Source organism: Tamandua tetradactyla, chromosome 10, assembly GCF_023851605.1.
Source record: "Tamandua tetradactyla isolate mTamTet1 chromosome 10, mTamTet1.pri, whole genome shotgun sequence".
NCBI lineage: Eukaryota > Metazoa > Chordata > Mammalia > Pilosa > Myrmecophagidae > Tamandua > Tamandua tetradactyla.
Genome location: NC_135336.1, coordinates 484010 through 509950, shown reverse-complemented (window position 1 = coordinate 509950; position 25941 = coordinate 484010). Strand labels below are relative to the sequence as shown.

The following is a 25941-nucleotide window of genomic DNA, read 5'->3' as shown; positions in this document are numbered from 1 at the left end:
GGTTTCAAGTCTCCAGTCAGATGTCTGGATCTTGAACTGGAAACAGTTTCTCTCTTTGAAGCTTTCATAACATGCCAAAAGTCTCTGGAGTGCTGGCTCATATGCTCTACCAGGGCACCAGAGATTCAGGCATCCATCCCATCTGGGTCACCAAATTCTAACCCGACAAAGGCCATGAATTCTTTTGCCTGGCATGCTCAAAAACCAATTTTTGAGTCACCAGGGTTTCAAAGAGAGAGGGAAAGTTTACTACTAGGCACATACTAGGAGAGTAGATGGCCTAGCAGCCCAAAATCTGTCTCCCTGAGTTTAGGGGGGTCAAGGTTTTTAAGGATTTTAGTAAGGGGAGATTAGGTCATTTCGAATAGCAAGTTCAAAGCAGAAAAGGAGGGAGTGTTGTCATTATCATTTCAGTAGGAAAACTTAAGCTGAAAGGAGGCCCTGCTCAGAATTATATTTTTTATTCTTTTTTCATTTTTAAGCTTAGCTTCCTAGGGGTCTCTCTTAGCTCAGCATAGCATACTGGTCAGTCGATTATTGGCCAGAGGTTGTGCTTAAACACCTTGAGCCAGTAGGACTTCCACCTTTTGCCAAGGGATCTGTGTGTAGGTTGGGGCTTTCTGAAAATTTCAGGCAGCTTACAAGTCTGCCCTGTCTTTTACTGTTTTCTTGTGTAAGGCCTCATATTCAGCCAGGTATGAATATTTAATTGGGGTCCTCTCCTTTCTCCTATCTTTTTTTGTGATACAATACATTTATTGGCATTGAGAAATCAAAACTGGTTAGAAAAGAGTGGTGATGCTAAATTCCTCCCTTTTGGAATTGCACACCTATTTTGTTAGTGATTTCTATATTGTTCTTGTGAAATGGGCATATTATAAAATTAATCATATTATAATTAGTTATTTTTATATACTTTTTTCCATTTCTCTTTTGATTGTGCATGCAATCCTGTGCTGTACAGTGACTTACAAATCTTCAGGAACAGGTGGGAGTTTATAAAAGCCCTCTATGGAAATCTTATTGCCCAGATCTCTCAGTTACCTTTTTGGCTTGGTATATTACACGCACAGGCAGTTGAGGTGCTTGCTTTCCCTGTTTATCACTAAGATTGCTATTGTTTTTGACAGTGCCCTGGACTTGAGACTTCTTTGTTTATTTTTATTTTAAAAAGGAATTCGTTTCCTGTCTCAAGTTAAGTTAAATAGTTGCTTAGTTTTTTATACAGCCTTTTATCACTTTTTCAAGCCTTTTATCACTTTTTAACATTTTTTTCTTTAATGAATTTATCTGGAATTTAAGTGAGGCAAGGCTCTAACTTAGCATTTCCTCCATAAATACTAAACCAATTTTCCCCACAACATTTATTAAAGAATTCTTCTCTTTCTTATTGATTTGTTATGCTTCATTTAACATATTTTAAGTTCTACTATATTAAGGTCTTTTTCAGTATTAATTGCTCTTAAAATATGATCTGTCAATTTTTGTACCAATATTACATTATTTAAGTTTATAATACATTTTGGTATCTAATAGGATCAAGACCCTCTTGGCACTCTTCTTCAAAAATTTATATGCTATTCTAGCTCATTTGTTTTTCTTGATTAACTGAAGAACTATTCTGTCAAGTGAACAAAACTTGTTCTACTTTATACTTTTCTCTTTATAAATTAGGATGGCACATGTTTAATCAAACTGAGGCAGTAGGGAGGAGGCAGGGCAATATGGCAGCATAGTGAGGTGTGGAATTTAGTTCATTCTCCAGAACAGTTAGTAAATAGCTAGGAATGGTACAGAACAACTACTGGGGAAACATCAGTGACTGGACAAACAGTGTACACCAGTCTGGACTAGGTGGACCAGCTGAGACCCCACACAGGTCTGTAAGTCCCCCAAGCCACAGAGCAAAGCAGGTTGGTTTCCTAAGGGGAAAGAAAACAAACTTTAATAGCAGCAAGGGCTTAGCTCAACCAAGCTCTATTTGAAGAATTAACTAACAAATTCTGACTACTGAATATAGGCCCCCAGCACAGATAAGCCTGGAATAAGTACTAAAGGTACTTAGGAGTGTTTGTCCCCACAGAAAGAAGGCAGGGCTGATAGAAAGAAACAGCAAACAACAACTAGAGGCTTTTTGAGCAGGATAGCACAAAATACTGGAAAATGTTTGGACCCCAAGCAAAGGGGGCATATAGAATCTGGAGATACACAGAGCCATGTACCAACTTAAGCTCTTGATTGGCAAACCTGAGTAGCAGGGGTCCAGATCTGAAAAATCTTTTTGGGGGGGCTTTTATTCTACTCTTTAACAGCTCATTAGATAGAACTGGGAGCATTCTCAGACTCCAGCACTGCCCCAGGAAAGGGTGGAATTAAGCTTGTCTGAGAGACAAATAACTAGTCAGGTGAAAGGAATTAATTCCCAAAAGGGTATATCTTCCCAAAGAGAGAGGTGGGGTCAAGCTCAAGTGGAATCTCTCCTTAAGGAATTCAGGCCCAGGTACTGGAAAACTGAAGCAATTAAAGTCATCCTACAGCCTCACCTCTGTCTCAACCATGCCCCTGGCAGGGAGAGTCTGCTGAAATTAAAGGCACCACATCACTTTAAGCTGGTGGGAAGCCTCAGGCAGATAAGTGCCACAAGTTGGGCAGGATAGAAAAAGCACAAAGTCTGGAGGCTTCACAGGAAAGTCTGACAAGCTGCTGAGCCTCGCCCTCAAGGAAAACTGATGGTGGCTACTCTTTCTTCCTGAGACGTGGGCCTGTCTGGCTGAGAAAATCTGACTGGGGTCTATAATGTCTGAGGAGACCCTCCTCAAAAAAAAAGAGCTCCATATAGACAAGGCAAGAAACAGAAAAACAAGAACTGAAAAATTCTGATCAGTTAAACAGAACCTATACTAGAGGTCTAGAACAAGCTGAACTGAATGTCAAAGAACAGATAGAGAACAAAGTCATCCAGCAAGAAAATCCTAGGTAAAAAAAAAGGGGGAAACAATCTCCATAATAAACTAAGGAAATCAAATACATGGATGCCATCAAAAAATAACAAATCATACTAGGAAAATCAAAGACATGGCCCAATCAAAAGAACAAATCAATACTTCAAATGAGATACAGGAGTTGAAACAACTAATTCAGGATGTTCAAACAGACATGGAAAATCTCATCAAAAACAAAATCAATGAGTTAAAGGAGGACATAAAGATGACACTGGGTGAACAAAAAGAAGAACTCTTTTAGGTTGAGGGATACCACTTATTACTGTTACTAGGGCTGGTTCTAAGAGTAGCTCCTACTTCCTGTCTCACCTCCTTTACAATATGCTGCTACTTATCTGTTGTACACTGCAAAATCAGATGACAAAATTGCCAGAAATGTGGCCAGATAAAAAATAAATAGGCTGAGGAAGAGCCTAAGGGGTTCTCTTTGGTGAAAGTATATAGAATCTATTAAACTATTGCAGTATAGTCTTTGTGATAGCTGTTACAGCTGTTCATAAGCCATTTGTACTTACTTTCATATTCCTGGATATGTTTCAGATAGCCCAAAGAACAAATAAATATGAAAATGAGCTATTACTATAATTTCTAGAAAGAAGATAAAGAAAATGTGCAATTCCAGGGTTAATCAATGAGACAATGCAGAGCTATGTATAGTGCAGGAATAGGTTAGGAAGTAGAAGGAATAAATGCTTATCCATTATTCTCATTGGGAAAACAACTTAAAATGACCTATCTCAATGACAAGGCAATTAGGAATGAATATATATTGAGTACTTCTTATGTACTAGGCCCCTGTATGCATTAGCTTAATCCTTAAACAGATCTGAAATGTAGGAATCACCAAACCCTCTTGTAAGTGAGGATGTTGATGCTCAAAAAGGTTAAGTGACTTATCCAAAATGGAAATTGTCAGGGCCAGAATTCAAACTAAGGTCTATCTGGCTCCAAAGCTCAATGCTCTATAACCTTCAAAAATCCTCTCTGGTGACTTGTAGGTACTGACCTCCTTTTTGCACCAGAACTAACTTACTTCCTTTACATCAGCAAATAAACAATTTAAAAATATAATAGGAAATAGAATACCATCCATAATCACAACAATATATATCAAAGACCTAGGAATCAACTTAATTTAAAATGCAGAAAACTTCTGTGGGAAAAGAAACAACTCTATTAACACATAAAGGAAAAGACCTTAGTAAATGCTTATTGATAGAAAGATTTAATGTTATAAAGATGCCAGTTCTCCCCAGATTAACCTATAAATTCAATTCAATTTCAAAAATCTTATGATTTTGTGGAAACTTGACTAACTGATTCTAAATTCTATATGGAAGAATAAAGGTCCATGAGGTTCAAGAACAGCTATTTCAATTTTGAAAAAAAAAGAAAAGCTGAGATCAGAGATTTGCCCCACCTGATATTAAGGCAAATTACAAACCCTTAATAAGTAAAATAATGTGATACTGACAAGAAATCAAATAGGCAATGGAACAAAGTAGAATCCAGGAATGGGCTCATGCACATATAAGAACCAGAACACAGGAAAGGTGGTAATATAAATTAGTGGAGTTGGGAAACTGGCTCATTATGTAGAGAAAATAAAATTGGATCCTTTCTCACAGCAAATATTAAATAAATACCTAATATTTTAAAGCTCCAACATGGAAGACAACACAAAAGTATCAGAATAAAAATGTAGAAAAATATCTTTATGACCCAGAGGTAGGGAAGAATTTATTAAAAACCACAAAAGCACATACCATAAAAGTACAAATGGGGCAGTGCAATGGTGGCTTAGTGGCAGAATTCTCACCTGCCATGCTGGAGACCCGGGTTTGATTTCCAGAGACCCGGGTTTGATTCCTGGAGCCTGTCCATGTAAAAAAAAAAGTACAAATGGATAGGTTTGATTAAATATAAATTAAGTACTTCTTATTTAGGGGTAAAAGTGTACTGATATCTTCAATTTACTTGGAAATGAATCACAAAAGATGGATAAATGGATGGGCAGATATGTGGGATAAAACAAGTACAGTAAAATGTTAATTGTAGATTAGGTGGTGATCATATGGGTGTTCACTGTACAATTCTTCCAACTTTTCTGTATATGTAAAATTCATAATAACAAAAGCTTGGGGGAAATTAAATATTTCTGTTCATCAAATGATACCATACACATCATTTTAAAAATTGCAATCAACTGGAAAACATATTTGATATGAACAGCAAGTATATCTGCTGTGTATATATACATACTTGTGTACATATATACATACACATATCTAAGCAGGAACTTCTGTAATCAGCAAGAAAAAGATAAGTAACCCAATAGAAAATGGACAACATATATAAATAGGCCCTTTAGAGACTCAGAAAACTCAGATGGCTATTAAGCTTATAAACAAGATCAATCTCATCTATGGCCAAATAAAAACAAATTAAAATAAAAGATAGTACCTGAAACCTACTGGATAGGCAAAAGTTAAGAAGTTGCATGATATTAAGCACTGGCAATAATGAGAGGAAGTGGGAAAGCTTAGGCACTGTTCATAAATTCTAGATTATAGCAATGTGGCAATATTTAGCAAAAAATCTATATGCATATTTTACAGAATTTGCAGAAATTCTACTCCTGGATATATACTTCAGATAAACTGACACAGAACATGAAGTGACATCTAGTTAGATATTCCTTGCAGCACTGTCTGTAATACCAAAGAACTATAAATAATCAGCCATCAATCAAATAAAATACTGATATTAGTATTTGATAGAACACAATCAAGCAGTAAAAAAGAATGAACCATATATGAATATAGACCAATCTCAAAAACAACCAAGTGAAAAAAAAGGAAGAAACAAATTGAGACAAACAACCCAAAACATTTGTTACAAAAAGGAAAAAAATTACACATACAAACAATACACAGACTGTTCATGGATGCATGTATGTCTAAATAAATCTATGGAAGATGGCTTGGAAGGACACACATCAAATACCCAAGAGTAATGACTATGAGTGGAGAGGAAAGGGAATTGGATCAAGAATTAGGACTGAAAGGGACAAAATTAAAGTAAAACAAATATAAAACAGGGGCCATGTATGGACTAATAATAACAGAGAAGACCGAGGACAGGATAAATAGATTATTCAGCATCAATTACAGCATCAAATTCAATTTAGGTTGAATTTCAGTTATTCAACCTAAAATTTCAGAATTTTAGGTTTCTGAAGTCTAACCTAAACATGAAACAAAAATCTCATCTCAAAACACCATAAAAATACCTGCTTAAGGGATATGTCAAAAGGTAAAGGATAAAAGACTGGCCACCTCCCTGTCATATGGCTTACAAGAGTACACAACACATGAGCAGTAGATGGGTGGGGACATTAGCTGGATTGAGCATACTGGGTGTATCTGACTTCATACAGGCTAGGAAGGCCTGCATCCTTCTATTCTTGTCCTCAACTGCTTTGCCTAGCCAGAGTTTCTTGAGGTTTGGGCAAGTCCATTCCTGAAATGTCAGTGCAGACACCAGCTCAGGGGTTTGAGGTGATTTCCCTTTATAAGCAGACCATTCTTTAAGGATCACTGAAGGAACTGGAAAATAGAAATTGAGGAAAAATAGGCTTTAGAGAATCTCTGAGCATTTCTGAAGTTAGCCAATTTTCAGGATCTATCACATTTCAACATATTTTTCATGTAGCTATAATTTATATTACTGTTAGCAGCAGTAACAGCAGGAGTAGTAAGCATTAACTGATATGTGGTAAGTACTTTATTAATCCTCAAGAGGGTAAATATTGTGACCACATAATCACTAAATCAAGGCCCAAGGTCACACAGTTTTATTTACTTTGAAACTCATTTCTTAAGTAGATGAACCAGGCTAGGCAGGGAAAAAAGTTCAAAGAAGAATTAGGCTAATATCTGGCTCCATAACAGACTATAGGACACCCCAAAAGACTTCAAAGAATTTCAAGAAATTCTCAAAAAGCCAACATCTTCTAGATTTAAAAGGTGTAAAAGACAAGGAAAACATGCACTTTTAGTACACCTCAGGTTCCTTAAGTTCTGGCATCTACTCAATTACCCAAGCTAGAAACACAGACTCCTCTCTCTCTTTAACCTTCCACATATTTGGTTATTACCAAGGTCCTGCTGATTCTCTTTATCATCCCTTATATCAGTACACTTTACTCCATCACAATTACTATAGTAGTTCAGATCTTATCATCTTTCACCTGAACCATTACAAGTGTCGCCTGACTATTGTCACTGCCTTCATCCCATCTGATCTTCATCCCTCTCATACACATGCTCCACAACCACTCTTTTAAAAAAACTTTTTTTCAATTAATTATAGATTCACAGGATGTTGCAAAGATAGTAGAGAGTGCTCTCTGTAATCCTCACCCATGTTTCCCCAATGGCTCTATCTTAAATAATTATAGTACAGGGTGGACCATGGTGGCTCAGCAGGCAGAGTTCTTGCCTGCCATGCCAGAGACCTGGGTTCAATTCCTGGTGCCTGCCCATGCCAAAAATAAATAAATAGTCATAGTATAATATCAAAACCAGAAAACTGACATTAGTATAATATATGTGCATAGTTCTATGTCATTTCATCACATGTAGATTTGTATAACCCCTGCCACAATCAAGACTAGCACTATTCTATGACCACAAAGATCTCTCTTGTGTTACTCCTTTATAACCATACCCAACACACTCCCCAGCACCATCCCTAATCCGTGGCAACCATTAATCTGTCCTCCATCTACAACTTTATCATTTTGAGAATGTCATATAAATGGAATCATTACTGTATGTAACCTTCTGAGACTGGCATTTTTCACTTAACATAAAGCCCTTGAGATCCACCCAAGTTGTGTGTATCAATAGTCTCTACCTTTTTATTGTTGAGTAGTATTCCATGGTGTTTTAGTTTTCCTAGGCTGCTCTAAGCAAATACCATGAAAATGTCCAATTTGAGGCATTGATGCTTTGTCCTTGAAGACTGGTTCCTGGCAATTCTTGGCTCCTCTGTCATATAGTAAGGCACATGGCAGTGTCTGGTGGTCTCTCCCTTCTCTTCTGGGTTTTGTTGATTTCAGCTTCTTGCTTCCATGGCTTTCTCTGTGAATTTCATTCTCTTTTAAAGGATGCCAATCATAGAATTAAGATTGGCACCATCTTAACTGAGGTGGGTCATACCTTAACTGAGGCAGCCTCATCAAAATACCTATTTACAATGGGTTTACACCCACAGGAATGGATTAAGTTTAAGAATGTGTTTTCAATGTGACTTCATAATTGTGAAAACCTTGTGTCTGATGCTCCTTTTATCTAGGGTATAGACAGATGAATAAAAACATATGGATAAAAATAAATTAATAATAGGGGAACAAAGGGTAAAATAAATTGAGTAGATGGAAATACTAGTGGTCAATGAGAGGGAGGAGTGAGGTGTATGGGTATGTGTGAATTTTTTCTTTTTTTCTTTTTATTTCTTTTTCTGGAATGATGCAAATGTTCTAAAAATTGATCATGGTGATGAATACATAACTATGTGATGATATTGTAAGCCACTGATTGTACACCATGTATGGAATGTATGTGTGAGAAGATTTCTCAATAAACGTATTTTTAAGAAAAGAGAACATGTTTTTCTAGAGTACACACAGTTCTAAATCATCACAGTATGGATGTACCACAGTTTGTTCAACCATTCACCTATTGAATATTTCCAGTTTAGGGCTATTTCCAGCTTGGGCCTATTACAAATAAAGCTGCTATAAATATTCCATGACAAGTTTCTATATGAAAATAAGTCTTCATTTCTCTGGGATAAATAACCAGGAGTGTTAACTACTGGGTCATATGGTAAGTCAATTTTTAGTTTTGGAAAGAACCGCAAATTATTTTCCAGGGTGGCTGCAGGATTTTACATTCCCACTAGACATTTTATGAGTGATCCAGTGTTTCCATATCGTCTCTAGCATGTGGTACTATCACTATCATTCATTTTAGCCATTCTGATAGGCATGGATATCTCATTGTGATTTTAATTTACATTTCTGTAATAGTGATACCTAATATCTTTTGTGTTTATTTGCGATCTTTATATTTTTTGTGAAATGGACGTGTATGTTTTTTGCTTATTTTCCAATTGGATTTTTTTAACATTTTTTATTGTGAAACATAGCATATATACAAAAAAGCAATAACTTTCTAAGTATGTTTTAACAAGTAGTTATAGAACAGATCTCAAAGTTTAGTATGGGTTACAGCTCCACAATTTCAGGTATTTCCTTCTAGCTGCTCCAAGAAACTGGAGACTAAAAGAAATGTCAATAAAATGATTCAGCAGTCATATGCATTTGTTAAATTCTATCTTCTCTGTTATAACTTCTCCTTTGATATTTTTACCAATCATTATGGATATTTGGGCTCTGCCCTTTCTACCTTTTTCATGTTGGAAAAGAGTGTTGATAATATAGGATAGGGGGATGGAACTAGTTGAGGTTCTCCTGGTTTTGGGAACATTCTGGTCATGGCTTGCCAGCAATCCTTTACTTTTTTGGCTTGTAGATGCATCTCTGCCTCTGTCACATGACACTCCTTCTCTGACTTCTTTTAATTCACATACTGAATTTCCTCTACTTATATGAACTTTGGCCATGTTGCATAAAGGCCCACCCAGATTCAATTAGGCCCCATACAAATAGGATCTTTGAAAGTCCTATTTACAAATGAATTCACACAGACTGGTCCAGGGATTACTACTTAAACAAGTCTTTGTGGGGGACATGTGTCCATCTCCCATATATATATCAGAATTATCTTGTCTATATTTATAAAAAATCTTGCTGGGATTTGGATAGGAATTGAGTTAACCCTACATATCAATTTGAGGAGAACTGACATCTATAGTATGTTGAGTCTTCCAGTATATCCCTCCATTTATTTAAATCTTTGGTTTTTCTCATCAGCATTTTGTAGTTTTCAACATACAAGAACTATACATGTTCTGTTAGATTTAGTTATAAGCATCTCATTTTTTGAGTGATTTTAAATGGTATTGTATTTTTTTTTTTTTTTTTTTTTTTTTTAAAGGAAAGACAGAGAGAAGGAAGGAAGGATAGAAGGAAGAAAGGGAAACATTTTTAAACATTTTCTTGTTTTATTGTATTCTGTTTCTCCGTTTTTGTTACATGGGCTGGGGCCGGGAATCGAACCGAGGTCCTCCGGCATAGCAGGCAAGCACTTTGCCCGCTGAGCCACCGCGGCCCGCCCGGTATTGTATTTTAAATTTTGGTTTCCACAGGTTCATCATTAGCATATAAAAATACCATAGGTCTTTGTATGTTGATTTTGTATCCTGGGATGTTACTAAACTCACTTATTATTTCTAGAAGTTTTTTTGTAAGTTTCTTGGGATTTTCTACATAAACTATCATGCCTTCTGCAAAAAGGGGCAATTTTATTTCTATCTTTCTAACATGTATACATTTTATTTCATTTTCTTATCTTACTGAGCTTGCCAGCATTCCCAGTATTATGTTGAAAAGCAGTGGTAGAACAAACATTTTGGCACTGTTCCCCTATTTTAGAGGAGAAACGTTCAGTCACAGTTTTGTGTAGATGTTCTTAATCAAGTTGAGGAAGTTCTTCTCTATTCCTAGTTTTGTGAGATTTTAAAAATAATGTCAAGTACTGTTTCTACCTCCACTGGTATGACAATATGATTTTTCTTCCTTAGCCTGCTTATTTGGTGGATGACAATGATTGATTTTTCAAATAGTGAAACATCCTTGCATCCCTGGAATAAACCCAACTTGGTCATGGTGTATAATTCACTTTACATTTTTCTGATTTCTGTTGGCTGTTAAGAATTTCTACACCTATACTGAGGTAAGATATTGGTCTGTAGTGGTGTTTTTATGTACTGTTTTGCCTGGTTTTAATATTAGGGTAATACTGACTTCCTAGAATGAGTTTGGGAGTGTTTCATCATCTTCTATTTCCTGTAAAAGATTGTGTAAAATTGAGGTTAATTCTTTTTTAAATATTTGGGAGGATTATCTAGTGATACCAGTGGAACTAGACTTCTCTTTTAAGTTTTAAATTTGATTTCATTAATATTTATAGGACTATTAAAATGATCTATTTCATATTGGGTGCATTGGGGTGGTTTGCACATTTCAAGAAATTTGTCCATTTCATCTAACTTGTTAAATTGATGCATGCATGGTTGTTTGTAGTATTCCCATATAATCTTTTTGATGTCTGCAGGTTCTGTAGTGATAGTATAGACATCGTATCTTCTCTCAAGTTTTCTTTGTTAGTCTTGCTAGAGGTTTGTCAATTTTACTGTTCTTTTAAAAGAACCAAGTTTTTTGTTTCATTGATTTTTTGTTGTTGTTTTTAACATCATGAACTTATGGCTCACAGTTTCAAAGGTTAGAAAGCTTGCTTCATTCCAAGGTCAGTATATTCTGGCTGGATGGCAATCTTTGGGGTTCCTTGGCTTTTCCATCACATGGAAATGCACAGGGTGGTTTCTTCTTGTCTCTCATATGGGTTCCATTGACTTCCAGCTTTTTGCTTCCCCTGTGGTTTCTATTTCCATCTGACTTTCATTCTGCTTATAAAAGACTCCCATAATCCATATTAAAGCCCAACCTGATTTATTTGGATCAAACCTTAACTGATGTAACTAACATCTTGAAGAGATCTTATTTACAATGGGTCCACACACTCCAGAATGTGAACCAAGACCAAGAACATGACCAAACTGGTACACAATTCAATCCACCACATTAACCAAATTTTGTTGTCATCACTAAATATAGTGTATTTAAAGTCAATTCTTTGAAATGTGTTGAAACTTGCCTTATGGTCCAAATTGTAATCAGTTTTCATAAATGACCCTGTGTGTTTGGGAAAAAAAGGTGACTTCTTCAGTTGTTAAATATAGTACTTGCATTAGTTTTCTATTGTTTCATAACAAGTTAACATAAATTTAGCCTTTTCAAATGACACCCATTTTTTTAATGTCATATTTCCGGTTCTGGTCAGCAGTCCAAGCATGCTGTGGCTGAGTTTTCTGATCAGGATATTACAAGGCTGAAACCAAGATGTTAACTGGGGCTGCATTCCTTTATGGAAGCTCTGAGGAAGAACCTACTTCCAAACTCATTCAAGTTGCTAGCCAAATTCAATTTCTTCAGTTGTGAGACTGAGGTCTGCATTTCCTTGCTGGTTGTCAGATGGGTGCCATTCTCTCTCAGCTCCTAGATACCTCCCACATTCCTTGCCATGTGGCCCCCTCCATCTTCAAAACCAGCAACAGAAAATCTTCCTTACATTTAATCCTACTAATGCTTCTAATTCCTTTCTTTAGGAAAAGCCCTGTTCCTTCTAAAGACTCACATGATTAAGTCAGGTCCACATAGGATATTCTCCCTTTCTTGAAGTCAACTGTGCCATTTAACATAACTTAATCATGGGAGAGATATCCCATCATAATCAAGGTTCTGGGGATTATGCAGGGCATGTGTACCATGGGTGGAGGCAGGAATCTTAGGGAACATCTTAGAATCTGCCTACGATGATAGTTTATGTGTCTTTAGATGAAGTTTGCTAATTGTTTGGTTGAAATCTTTCATTTAATTTTTTTTGTATGTTTGATCAAACACTGAATACAGTATTTAAAAGTATTTCAACATAATAATAGATTTATTACTTTCTATTTGTTTCATTGATTTTTTTCCTATTGCTTTTCTGTTTTCCATTTCATTGATTTCTACTCTTATCTTTATTATTTCCTCCCTTTGGCATGCTCTGAATTTATTTTTCCCTACTTTTCTTTACTTTTGAGGTAAAAATTTAGATTATTGATTAGTGACTTCCTCTTTTCTAATGTAAACATTTAGTATGATAAATTTCTTTCTCAGCAATAATTTAGCTGTATCTTTCAAATTTTAATATATTGTATTTTCATTTTAATTTAGTTCTATGTATATGCCCTTTTTCTTGAGACTTCCTCTTTGGCCCATGGGTTATACAGAAGTAAATTGTTATTTTCCATGTGTTTGTAGATTTTTCTATTTTTGAATTTTAATTTGATTCCATAGTAGTCTGAGGACATACTTTGTGTGATTTCACAACTTTTAAATTTACTGAGATTTTTTTAAGTCCCAGATATGACTTATCATGTTATATGTTTTATAGATGCATGAAAAGAATTGTGTTGATGTTGTGGGTTCTATAAAAATTGAATGGATCCTGCTTGTTTGATGGTCTTTGTAGTAGGTTGAACTATGTACCCAAATTTAGACATGTTCTTAATTTTAATCTGCATTCATGTGAGTATGAACCCATTGTAAATTGGATCTCCTGTAGATATTATTTTCAACTAAGATATGGCCCAAATGAATGAGGTTGGGTTTTACTCCAGATTACTGGAGGCCTCATAAAAAAAGGAACCAGAAGTAAGAGTTCAGAGAAAGCCAAAGGAAGGAGCCAGAAACAGGAAATCATCAGGAACTTGGAAGAGAAAGGAAAGCACACTTGCCATGTGATGGGAAGTCCAAGGAACCCCAAGGATTGCTGGCCAGCCAGAACATGACCTCAGGAGAGAGCAAGCCTTCTAGCCTCTGAAACCATGAGACAATAAATTTCCATTGTTGAAGCCAACCCATTTTGTGGTATTTATCATAGCAGCCTGGCAAACTAAGACAGCTTTGTTGAGTTCTATATCCTTGCTGAACTTCTGTCCAGTTTCTATCTTGCTGATAGGAGGTGTTGTAGTGTCCAATTATAATTATAGATTTGTTTATTCCTTCTCTCAGTTCTATCAGTTTTTGCCTCACATATTTTGTAGCTCTGTTGTTTGAATATACACATTAAAGATTACTATGTCTTCTTTTTTTCAATATAAAGTGCTCTTTAATTAATGCCACCAGTTATTCTGCCTTTGCAACCACTCTTCTCATCTGTTTTATGTTCCTTCCTCCCTCCTGCCCTGCCAAGGTGTTTGAATGTAATTGTGGATACTCATCAAGCCACATGTAACTGAAGAGTCTATTCTTTAGTACAGAGACTCTATATCACTGTACTGAGAAGGTAGGATTTAACAAATGATTATGATGACAGAATCATTACATAGATATTTCTTTTTTACTTTCTGGTATATTAGAACAGACAGAGGGAAATACTTGAAATCTCTGAACTGTAATCCAGCTGCCCTAATCTCTGAAAATGATTGCACAACCATATAGTCTTTCTTGTGATTGTAAAAACCTTGTGACCAACACTCACTTGCACCCCATCCTGATTTTAATCTTTAGAGTCTTATGATCACTAAAGACAGCCCATAATGTTTTTGTTTTGCTTTACATTTTAAAAGTTTTGTTTTCTAATTGTTAATGGTATATAGAAATGTGATTATTGTATATTGTCTTCATAGATAATAATCTTGCTAATTTTTAAAAAATTTTAATAATGTTATATGGGTTTTGTGTTATTTACATTCAACTCTTAGCATCTGCAGCAGCATTGACATTGGATTTTCTTTCAATCCTTACAAATTTTGTTTTTTTTTTGTTTACCCTATGCACTGCCTAGGTCTTTGAGTAAAATATTAAGTAGAAAAGATAATGACAGCTATCCTTGGTCTTGGTCCTAATCCTAGAGGAAATACTTTTAACATTTTAATATGAAATATTTCCTCTAATTTTTTAAACATATATCTTCTTTCTTTCATTATCATTTAAATTTTTTTCATCATGAATATCTGTTCAGTTTCATGAAATGCTTTCCTACATCTGTTGACATGGTCTATGTTTTCATTTTTCTCTAATACACTGTTAATTACACCATTTGATTTCTAATGGTCATACTTTTCTAATGTAAGCTTTATGCCTATTCCACATGTTTTGGCATGTGGTATTTTAAATATAACCACATATAATTACTTTGTAATTTTATTATGATTAATTTAAATGATGAGTTATTTAGAAATGGTTCTTGATTTAGAATATATATATATTTCTAATTACTTTTTAAAAATTTTCTAACTTATTTGTTTGGTGATCATAGAACACATCAGTTCTGATGCTGTGCATTATTGTAGAGATTTGTCTTGTGGTATAAAATGTAGTTAATTATTTTAAATGTTTCATGTACCTAGTATTTTTATTTGTTAATATTTTTATTGAGAAATATCCACACACATACACATACAGTCCAACCATATTATACAATCTGTGGTTCACAGCATCATCACATAGTTGTATATTCCTCACCATGAACATTTTCAGAACACCTACATCTCTCCAAAAAAACAAATAAAAAGAACTCATATATCCCATACCCCTTGCTACACCTTCTTGGTGGAGTAATACTTTTCCCATTATGCAATGTCCTTCTCTGTCCCTGGTAATCTTCTTTGCTTGGAAGTCTACTTTATCTGATATTAATATAACCACCCTGCTTCCTTTTGGTAAATTTGCGTGGTATATCATTTTACATTCATTTAATTTCAATCTACCTGTATTGCTTATGTTTGATGTGGATTTCTTGTATGAAGCATATAGTTGGCTCATGTTTTATTTTTACCAAGTCTGCCAATCTCCACATTTTAATTGGTATAGTTAGCTCACTCACATTAATGCATTTACTGTTACGTTAGGGTTTAAGTCTGTTATTTTATTGTTTGTTTACTCTATTTTTCATTTCTCTGTTTTCATGTTCTTCTCTTCTTGTGATTACTTAAACTTTAGATTCCCATTTTGATTTATTTATAGTGTTTTTTAGTATATCTCTTTGAATATATTTTTCAGTGACTGCTCTAAGTATTACAGAACTTATCAGTCTATTGATGTTGACAATTGACCAGTTTGAGTGAAGCATAGAAATCTTACTCCATTTATGATCCTTTACCATCACCATTTATAAAATCATCTTAAATATTTTTTCACATATACTGAGAATCACCTTAGAGAGTGTCATAAGTCTTCCTTCATCCATCAAATATAATTTAGAAAACTCAAGAGAAGAAGGAAAGTCCATACTTTTTTTCCGCTGTTGTTTCTTCTTTCTTGTTGTTCCAAGATCACTTCTATTATCATTTCCTTTCTGTATAAAGAACTACTTTTAGCATTATGTTAGGATAGGTCTGCTTATGAAAAGTCCCCTGGTTTTCCTTCATCTGAGAATGTCAATTTCCCTTTCATTCCTGAAGGATATTTTCTATTGATACAAATTCTGGGTTGATAGTTCTTTTCATTCAGCACATGAAAATGTTGTGCCACTTCTTTCTGACCTCGGTGTCTGGTTAAGAGATAAGCCGATTTTCATTTTATTTTTTCCTAGTAGGTAAAGCACTGCTTCTTTTAGCTGCTTTCAATAATTTTTCTTCGTTTTCACTTTCCAAAAGTTTGACCAGGGGGCTGTGAATTCCAGCTCGAGGCAGCACTGAACCTGCGGAGTAGACACCATGAACAAAGCTCATCTGCCGGAGTTGAAAAAATTTATGGACAAGAAGTTATCATTGAAGTTAAATGGTGGCAGACATGTCCAAGGAACACTGCGAGGATTTGATCCCTTTATGAATTTTGTGATTGATGAATGTGTGGCGATGGCAACTAGTGGACAACAGGACAATATTGGAATGGTGGTAATAAGAGGAAATAGTACCATCATGTTGGAAGCCTTGGAATGAGTATAAGTAATGGTTGTGTTCAGCAGAGAAATCAATTGCTTCCACGTGTCCCCTCCCCCAAAAGCCTTTTTTTTACTGTGATATAATAATTGGGTCATGTACATTCTTAATATTAACATTTTTGTTAAACTTTTGCAATTGTCAAAATGCTTTCTCAAGCACTTTGAATATAAAATAGAATATTAGTTTTATTCTGATTGTTTCGAATAAACTTTTCCTGATGCTTGTAATTTGAAACTGATTTTGAGATTTTCTGCATTAAAATGGAAAAATCTTATTAAGTATGAAAAAAGAAAAGGTTGACCATGATGTGTCTTGGCATATACTACCTTGGGTTCATACTGTTTGGAGCTCATTCAGTTTCTTAACTCTCTAGGTTTATGTTTTTTTCCAACTCTGGGGGTATTTCAGGCATTACTTCTTTGTCTGCATTTACAGCCTCACCCTCTTTCTCCTCTCCTTCGGGGACTCTGATGACACAAATGTTAGATTTTTTTGTTATAGTCCCACATGCCCCCAGTCCATTTTTTTGTTTCAGTCTTATTTTCTCCATATTCACTCTGGGTAAATTCTATTGGTCTATCTTCAAGTTCACTGATTCTTTCCTCTGTTGTCTCCATTCTGCTGGTTAACCCATCCATTAAGTATTTTATTTTGGTGATTTTTATTTTGTAATTCTAAAGGCTCCATTTGATTCTTCTTTATATTTTCTATTTACTTGCTGAGACTTTCTATTTTTAATTTGTTTCAATCATGTTCATAATTGCTCATTGAAGCATTTTTATGATGGCTTCTCTGAAATCCTTGTCAGATAATTTAATCTGTGTCATCTCTGTCTTGACTTCTGTTGACTGTCTTTTCTCAATCAGTTTGAGATCTGATTTTGAGATCTTTCTGGTATAAGGGATTTTTCAATTGAAACTTTGACATTTCTATTATTATTTTATAAAATATTGGACTTCCTTTAAATTTTGTGTTTTAGCAGGTCTTTTCTGACACTGTTCTGGTGGCTGAAAGGAGACATTGTTATGTTCTTGCCAGGTGGGGGTGAAAGTTCAGGTTTACCACTAGGGCTTCATTAAACCCAGGGGATGGGATGGAGTAGTAAAATTTCTGGTTCCCCACTAGGCCTCCACTGATTACACCAAGGCTAGGAGGGGAAGGGTTGTTTCATTATTTGTCCCCAGGTGGCCAATAATGTGGGAAGGTGGCCTTGTTACAGCTGAGTGGTGAAAATCCTGACTCTCCACTTAGTTTCTTCTGACACCATCCCAGCCTTGAATCGGAGGGGGGTGGGGGGGCACCTCATTACTGTCAGATATGGGTGGAAGCCCAGGCTATGCTGACACCATAGAGAGAAGAGTCATGCTTGCAACCACACTTGCTTCATCTGTTACCTCCCTGGCAGAGACAATTGGGGCAATTTGTTAGAGTCTAGCAAGGGTGGAAGTCTACACTCTTCATTTGGCCTTTGCTGATTAGAGTGTGAGTGGGCAACAGTTTTTTCTGTGCTGTTTGGCTAGAGCAGAGCAGTTCTAATACAAAAGCTTTTTATATTGCTAGATTGTTCCTTTCTGATCACTTGCAAAAGAGAAAGCATGCTTTCTCATGGGTTCTTTTTGGTCTGTACCTGCTGGTGTTTCTGGGTTGCCACCTTCTCCCACACCCAGTCTTGGATATATAAGGCAAAAAGAAAACCCAGATAACTCACCAAAATACCATTCCTCTGAATCTAAGTTCTTAGCTAGTCTGTCTTCTTTTCTCTATCTGCCAGGCTGTCATATTTATTTTATATGTAATCTCTAGGGCTTTTAGTTGTACTTAGCAATAGGCATGGTAAATGTATATCTATTCCATCTTCCCAGTAGCAGAAGTCTAGAGTGTTTTTTTTGCACATGCTAATTTGACAATGTCACTGCTGCTAAAAATGCCACAATGGCTCCAACTGTCTACCACATCAGATCTCAAATTAAAAACCTCACTAAGAGACTGTGTCAAATACTTCTGTGTTACCAAAGCCCAGCATGATTCTTACAAATAATAGGCACTCTGAGAGCTTTATGATTTAAGAATTAGGGCTTAAGTTAATGTATTTTTCATAGCAACACATAGTCTGGTGAATTTTGCATTTTCTGAAAGACTGATCCATAGCCAAAGGTATGTAAAAATGATTCTGCCCCGCTTCAACCTTTGAGAGAACTGCCAAAGCTAGAACTACACTTACCTTCCATAGGGAGCTGCTGCCGTATGGCCAGGTGTTCCATTTTCCTCTGTGTCTCAGCCAGACTAAAAAGGACTCTATATACATATTGACGAGCTTATCGGAACAGGAGAGCAGCTGGGGGCAGCTCCATGTTACATTCATCTTCAATACATACAGGGATCTTAATTTCACCCTAACAAGAATATTGTTCCGGAAAAAGGAGAAAATGAGTTACACCAAAGTTTGGAACTGCACTGAGAAGAACTAGCAAAGAACTATAGCCTCTGTGATCTAGTCACTAAATTTTTCCACTTGTATTTGGACAGACTTTCAGGCAAAGAAGAGGCTGTAACAAGTCCAACCAACCACAGCCAGCTTATAGCTCTATTTTTTATTTTTAAAGTCTCAGCTATAACTTAATACAGCTAACCAAATGGGAAAAGTCCATCTTAGACATATTGCTGGGGAATGGATGTGTATAGTAAGGCTGGAGGAAGGTAAACAGCTCTGCAGAAGCAGAAGAAAGGTGAGGAACAAGGGCATAAAGCTTCTTCTTAGATTGTATTCATCACTAGAATCAGAGTCTACCAACTTGGCGTATTGTCTTCTTCCAAGTCTCATAGGCATTCATCTCTTCTAGCTATTGCATAGTATCAACTCTTATTGCTCTTGCTTCACCCTGAGGCCCTTAAAGCAATGAGGGGCCCCAGTATATGGTCCTCTTTTAATGCCTTTCATATACTAGTGCTCAGAATTTTCTTTGGTGACTTACAGTCTTAGGAAATGTGAAGTACAGTGTTAATGACAGGGAGGTAAATACCAATATGCTCTCACCTTAATGAGAATGTGGTAGATATCAGGGTACATAAGACCCCTGGGGTGTCTGTATTCAGCAACCCACAAGACTTCTGGAGCTACTGGAGGTAAGGGAGGAATGGTAATGTCCATGTGGTTCCTCGTAGACACAGACAGCAGAGATGGGATGTGGGGCTCACTATCACCCAGGCTGGCATCTGAAACTCCAGCATCAATAGGCTGTACCCAGGACCCTCTGTCACCACTGGGATTCTCCCATCCAGGCTGTTGCTGAAGTGCTTCTGCAATGTGACTAAAAAAGTTATAAAGACAATGTAGAAGAGAGAAGGGATGTTGATGAAGATATTCCAACTCAAGGAGATGTTCATTCTGATCCCAAGAAATCTCACACCCCCCCTGGAAGTCAGAACACTGGGTTAGCAATGGACCTGACACCTTTCCTCTCAATGGCAATCACTGCCCTCTCTGGCTTCTTTCATTTGACCCAAACCAAAGCAATCAAAAGTCATGGGAATCATTCTGAATCCTTTACAACTTGTAAGAGGTCATATTCAGAGTCTGTTTATGTCCTAAGAAAATCATCACAATTGAAATCTCAAAGCAGCTCTGTTTCCCAGGAATAAACTACCTGGAGGAATAATCTAAGAACAAGGAAGCTAATACAAAATCTCACTGTTCTAATCCTCGGAACCTTGTCTTACTAAGCAATATAACTGCCTGCTCTATATCCCAAACTCCAACTATATATACTTTTCCTTTTTTTAATGTTCAATTTACCCCTTTAAAAATTAAGAAATGACAACCATGATACATAGCCCACCCATCCCAGGGCTTCCCTAACCCAGTGCTATGCTACCTTTTACTTGAGTGGCCTGGTTGCCTGAAAATTACTAATTGTAGAGGGCTGAAATGAGCATGAAGTAGGAAAGCACAGAAAAGTCTTTCTACTTAGCTTAAGAGCAAAGAGTCACAGGGAAAAGCCAGTAACATACACTTCCATACACCCCCTACCAAGGTTATCAGGAAAGGAATACAGATGCCCCAAAAGTTTGTTCCCTTGAAGCATCTATAAAGTTACTTACTTGGAGCTGGCTCCATTCACCTCATCACCATCAGTGGAAGAGGAGTGGGAAGAGTCTGGTTCCACAGGAGATGAGTCTTTGGAAGTCAAGTAATTGGGAAACTGTGATGTGGAGGAATCATAAGACAGCTCAATTGGCAAAGTGGCTGTCCTGCAGCACGGGATTCTGAGAAAAAGCAGGGGACTCCCCCAGAGTACGTGAGGAAAGGAGAAGAGATGAGTTGGATTCCACTGGGAATGATGGTGGATATTTCATTTTCTGGGGTACTTGGTGAGAAAACTAAAAGACAAAACAGACAGAAAGGCTATTTAACATTTTACTATGCTCCAAGATGGTTCCTCAGAAGTTGTGATACAGTGGATGATATGAGGAAGGAGAATTGTTGGGATAAAAAGAATCTACTGAGAATAAAAAGAAATAATTCTAGCAGTGATTTATGAACAGAATCCTCCAGAAGCAGGAAAAAAGGCCATCCATATCTCCTAGAACCATTCTCTAACATCAGCTAATGTACCTTCATGACTATCTAATGGTTACTAAATTGGATGTTTTCTTTATATAGTCTGCTGCCCTGAAGTTGAGAATGTGACATAGTTATATACAGCCTTGATACTCTGATAACACTGAATTACCCTAACTCCTTAATTCAGGTCATAAAAATGAAAAAGAAATCTGAGTATCTAATTTTATCAGATAGTCTCAGGCCATTTAAAGGATACATACTATTGGCTTTCCAGCAGACGTAGTACCCATCTGATTTCATGGAAGGGGAGGATTTCCAAGAGGATTATTCCAAAAACCTGATGCCAATAGAAAGGATTATGCTTCAGTCAATGCTAATAATTCTACCATGTTATATTCCACTCACCCCATATCAGCTGAAAATTATTATTGTTATGCTTCATTGAACAGCTACAATGTGCCATGCAAGGTTCCCTTACATGAATTAATTTAATAACAACTTGAAAAATTGGGTATCATGAACCACATGATATATAAATATGACTTTCACCAATATCAAACAGCTGGTAAGTGGCAGAGGTTGAAAACAAACTCAGGTCTGACCCCAAAGACAGGGATACTTTACATATAATAGGCTGCTCTCAGGCCAGTATGGAGGTTAACCCCAGAAGAAGCTTAAACTAAGGAAAATGCATTAGACCCATCTATAAATTTGAGAAAGCAGGTACCTTTCTTATATCAGCTCTCTTATTACATGCAAATCAAAAGGAGAATGCCTACTAAAACAGGAATGACTTCTAGGAGGGCACAGCACAACAAGTGATTCCACACTGGCCCAGGCATTCCTGAAGGACCAACTCAATTTTCCTTATAGAAAAAGTAGCCTGGAGACAGATGGAAGCCTTACCTAGAAAGGAGGAGGGACCCACTGGCAATGAAGAGAGTTTGGTTGTGACTGAATAGTATTCAACAGCTTTCTTGAATCATTCTATTTTATCTTCTGTCCTGGACTGGATGTTGGAACACCAGATGTTCAGGAGAAGAAACAACATGAGAGTCTTTTTATGAAACTCACATAGAAGTGAAAACAGTAACAGAAATAAAATATTTAAAGAAACCTAAGAGAGCAAATTTTCAAAATATGAAATAAATTGTGCTATTCTAAAATGATCACAAGTTCATTAGATAAAAATACATAAGGATAGGAAAAATACCACATAGTACCAACACTTAAAGATATTTTGGTGTATTTTCTTTATATAAATATATAATTTTTGTTTTTTAAGTAATTTATTGAGGTGAAACTCACATAACATAAAAACAATCATTTTAAAGTGAACATTTTGGTGGCATTTACTACATACACAATGTGTTGTGTAACACCACCTCTATCCAATTTCAAAACATTTGTAACTCTCTAAAATAAAGCCCCCTTACCCATTCAGCAGAATCTCCCAATTTCCCCCTCCTCCCATACCCTGGCAACCACCAATCTGTGTCCTGTCTGTATGGATTTACCTGTTTAGGATATTTCATATAAAAAGAATCATACAATATGTGAGCTTTTCTATCTGGCTTTTTTCACTTTGCATGGCATCTTGGGATGTATGCTGTAGCATATATAAATATTTCATTCCATTTTACAGCTGAATAATATTCCATTGTATACCACATTTGTTTAGTTATCTACTGATGTATATTTGAGCAGTTTCCACCTTTTGACTATTGTGATGAGTGCTGCTATGTACATGAGTGCACATGTACTTGTTTGAGTGTCTATTTTCAGTAATTTTGAGAATACTCCTAGGATAAGAATTGCAGGGTTGTATAGTAATTTTATGCTTAACTTTTTGAGGAACCACCAAAGTATTTTCTATAGCAGCTATACCATTTTACATTCTGAGCAACAATGTAGAATGTATTAGGGTCCCACTTTCTCCACATCCTTATCAACCCTTCTTATTTTCCATTTTGTTGTTTAGTCTATTCATTCTGGTGGCTGCAAGGTGGTACCTCATTGTGGTTTTGATTTGCATTCCCTAATGATTAGTGATGTTGAACATCTTTTTGTGAGTTTGTTGACCATTTGTATATTTTCTTTCTTTCTAGTATATATGTATTTATTAGGGAAGTCTAGGTTTACAGAAAAAACATGCAGAAAATATAGAGTTCCCACATACCCCCCTCCAATATTAACAACTTGAAACCTTTTATCAATGGTATACATAGTTGAGTAAAAGAAAATATGGATAAGAAGAAACTAAATAACAGGAGGGATGAGGGGTAAAATAATTTGGGTAGATGGAAATACTAGTGGTTAATGAGAGGGAGGGGTAAGGGATATGGTATATGAGATTTTTCTTTTTATTTCTTTTCCTGGAATGATGCAAATGTTCTAAAAATTATCATGGTGATGAATACACAACTATGTGATGATATTGTGAGCCACTGATTGTACACCATGCGTGGCTTGTATGTGTGTGAAGCTATGTCAATGAAAATATTAAAAAATAAAAGGAAAAAGGAAAAAGAAAAAGCCACTGGAATCAGAAGCTGAAAGCAACAAACCAGGGGCAAGGACAGCAGATACCAGCCATGTGCCTTCCCAGCTGACAGAAGTGTTCCAGATGCCGGTAGCCTTTCTTTAGAGTCCAAGTATCATCTTGTTGATGCCTTAATTCAGATATTTTCATGGTCTTAGAACTTTAAATTTGTAGCCTAATAAATCCCCTTTGTAAAAGCCAATCCATTTCTGTTATATTGCATTCCAACAGCTTTAGAAAACTGAAACACCATGTAACTGAGGTCATAAGTGCCACACAGTTTTCATCAATGTATAATGTGGAACATCTTTGAAACAAATAAAAGACAGAACACCTCAACAAGAAATAAAAGACAAAAAGAAGAAACAAAGGAAATTTTAGAATTAAAAAATGAAATAAGGAAAATTAAAACCTCATTGTATGGGGCAGGCCATGGTGACTCAGCAGATAGAGTTCTCACCTGCCATGCTGGAGACCCAGTTTCGATTCCCAATGCCTGCCCATGAAAAAAAACAACCTCATTGTATGGGCTCTATATCAAAGAGTAAGTGAAATTGAAAACATTTCAATATAGAGTGAAGTTATCAAGATGGCCACAGAGGACAAACCAGTTTTTTCCCCTCAGAAACAACTAATAAAAGACCAAATCCTGGGTGGTGCGACAGTGGCTCAGTGACAGAATTCTTACCTGCCATGCCAGAAACCCCGATTCAATTCCTGGTGACTGCCCATGCAAAAAAAAGACCAAATCCCACTTAGACACTGGAGGATGATAGAGACTGGAAAAAATATTCCATAGCCACTGAATTGAAGAGAAGAAAACATCAATAAGAAGGTATCAGATCTGTAACTTGGACTTCCAAGAAGATGGTGGAATAGGATAGGCTGAGTTCAATCTTGCTCCAAGGAACAGCTAGAGAAGTGACAGAAAAACAACCGAGATAGCAGTTCCAGGGTTCACACGACCCAGGGGTCTTCAACACTATATAGGGAGGTCTTTGAAGAAAATGTTGAGGAATTGAGGTACAGAGTAAGGAAGACCATCCAGCTAGTGCAAAGAGCCTAACATGTCCCTTTCCAAATGGAGGCCTGGGGCCCTCAGTAGTTCAGAGACATGGAGGCAGGGATGAGGAAGTAAGCCACATCCCTGAAGACTGCCCACCCCACTGCCAGTGTCACACCATATCCAACACACTTGATCCATGACCCCCCATGCTGCAAGCACCACCCTGCACCTTGCACCCTGCAACCCAACCCCCATGCCCCACACAACTGAGACCTACCCCTGGTGCCCCAAGCAGCACCTCACAAGACCCAGGCAACAGCACATGCTACCTGCATATGCATGTACATGTGCATGTGTGCCCCAAACCCCCAATACCCTGTGCACGAACTCACCTGCATTTTGGACTCCCCACCCTTGCCCCCCTGAACCATGCACCCTGAAACCCCTGTCCCATGCTCATGTGTGCACCTATGCCGTGCCCCATGTGCACTCATGCCCCAGCCTGTGTACCAGACCCCATACCCACACCTGGGCCCCCCATGACCCATGCAGGTGTGCAACTATGCCCTGCCTCCCAAAACACACTGCACCAACTCACTACACCCTGCCCCCCTGCAACCTTCTCACTGGCTGCACACCCACCCCCATGCCCCACCCTCCTGCTCCCTTCACACCCACACCCCTTGCAACACACTGCCTCTGTGATCTGCATTCCACCACATCCTGCCTCCAAGTCCCCCATGTCGCACCCTGCCCCTGTGCTCCAAGACCTGCCCAAGCTGCACCCCAACCCCATGATGCCCATGTTGCCTCCCTACAAACCCACCCCCACACCCCAGACACCAACGTAGTGCACCCACCCACACCTAACTCTGAGCCACATTCCACCACCATGTCCCTGTTCCTGCCCACAGCCTGTGCCCAACCCCATGCCCATCCTGAAAATATAAAACTTTAGTGAAGAAAATCAACTTCCAATGTAATCCTATGAAGATAACTGAGTGTGCAGAAGACAACAAAAAATCACAGAGCAACTGAAGATGGAGACAGATACAGCCCAGACTGATGACCAAATGAAAACACTGGA

General features: G+C 37.1%; 2 pseudogenes; one reads left to right on the top strand and one right to left on the bottom strand.

The window, feature by feature from the left end:
• Positions 1 to 25252, bottom strand: part of LOC143648884 (constitutive coactivator of PPAR-gamma-like protein 2) — a 59909-nt pseudogene extending 34657 nt beyond the window's left edge.
• Positions 16470 to 16831, top strand: LOC143647772 (small nuclear ribonucleoprotein G pseudogene; annotated as a pseudogene).
• Positions 25253 to 25941: the final 689 nt, after the last annotated feature.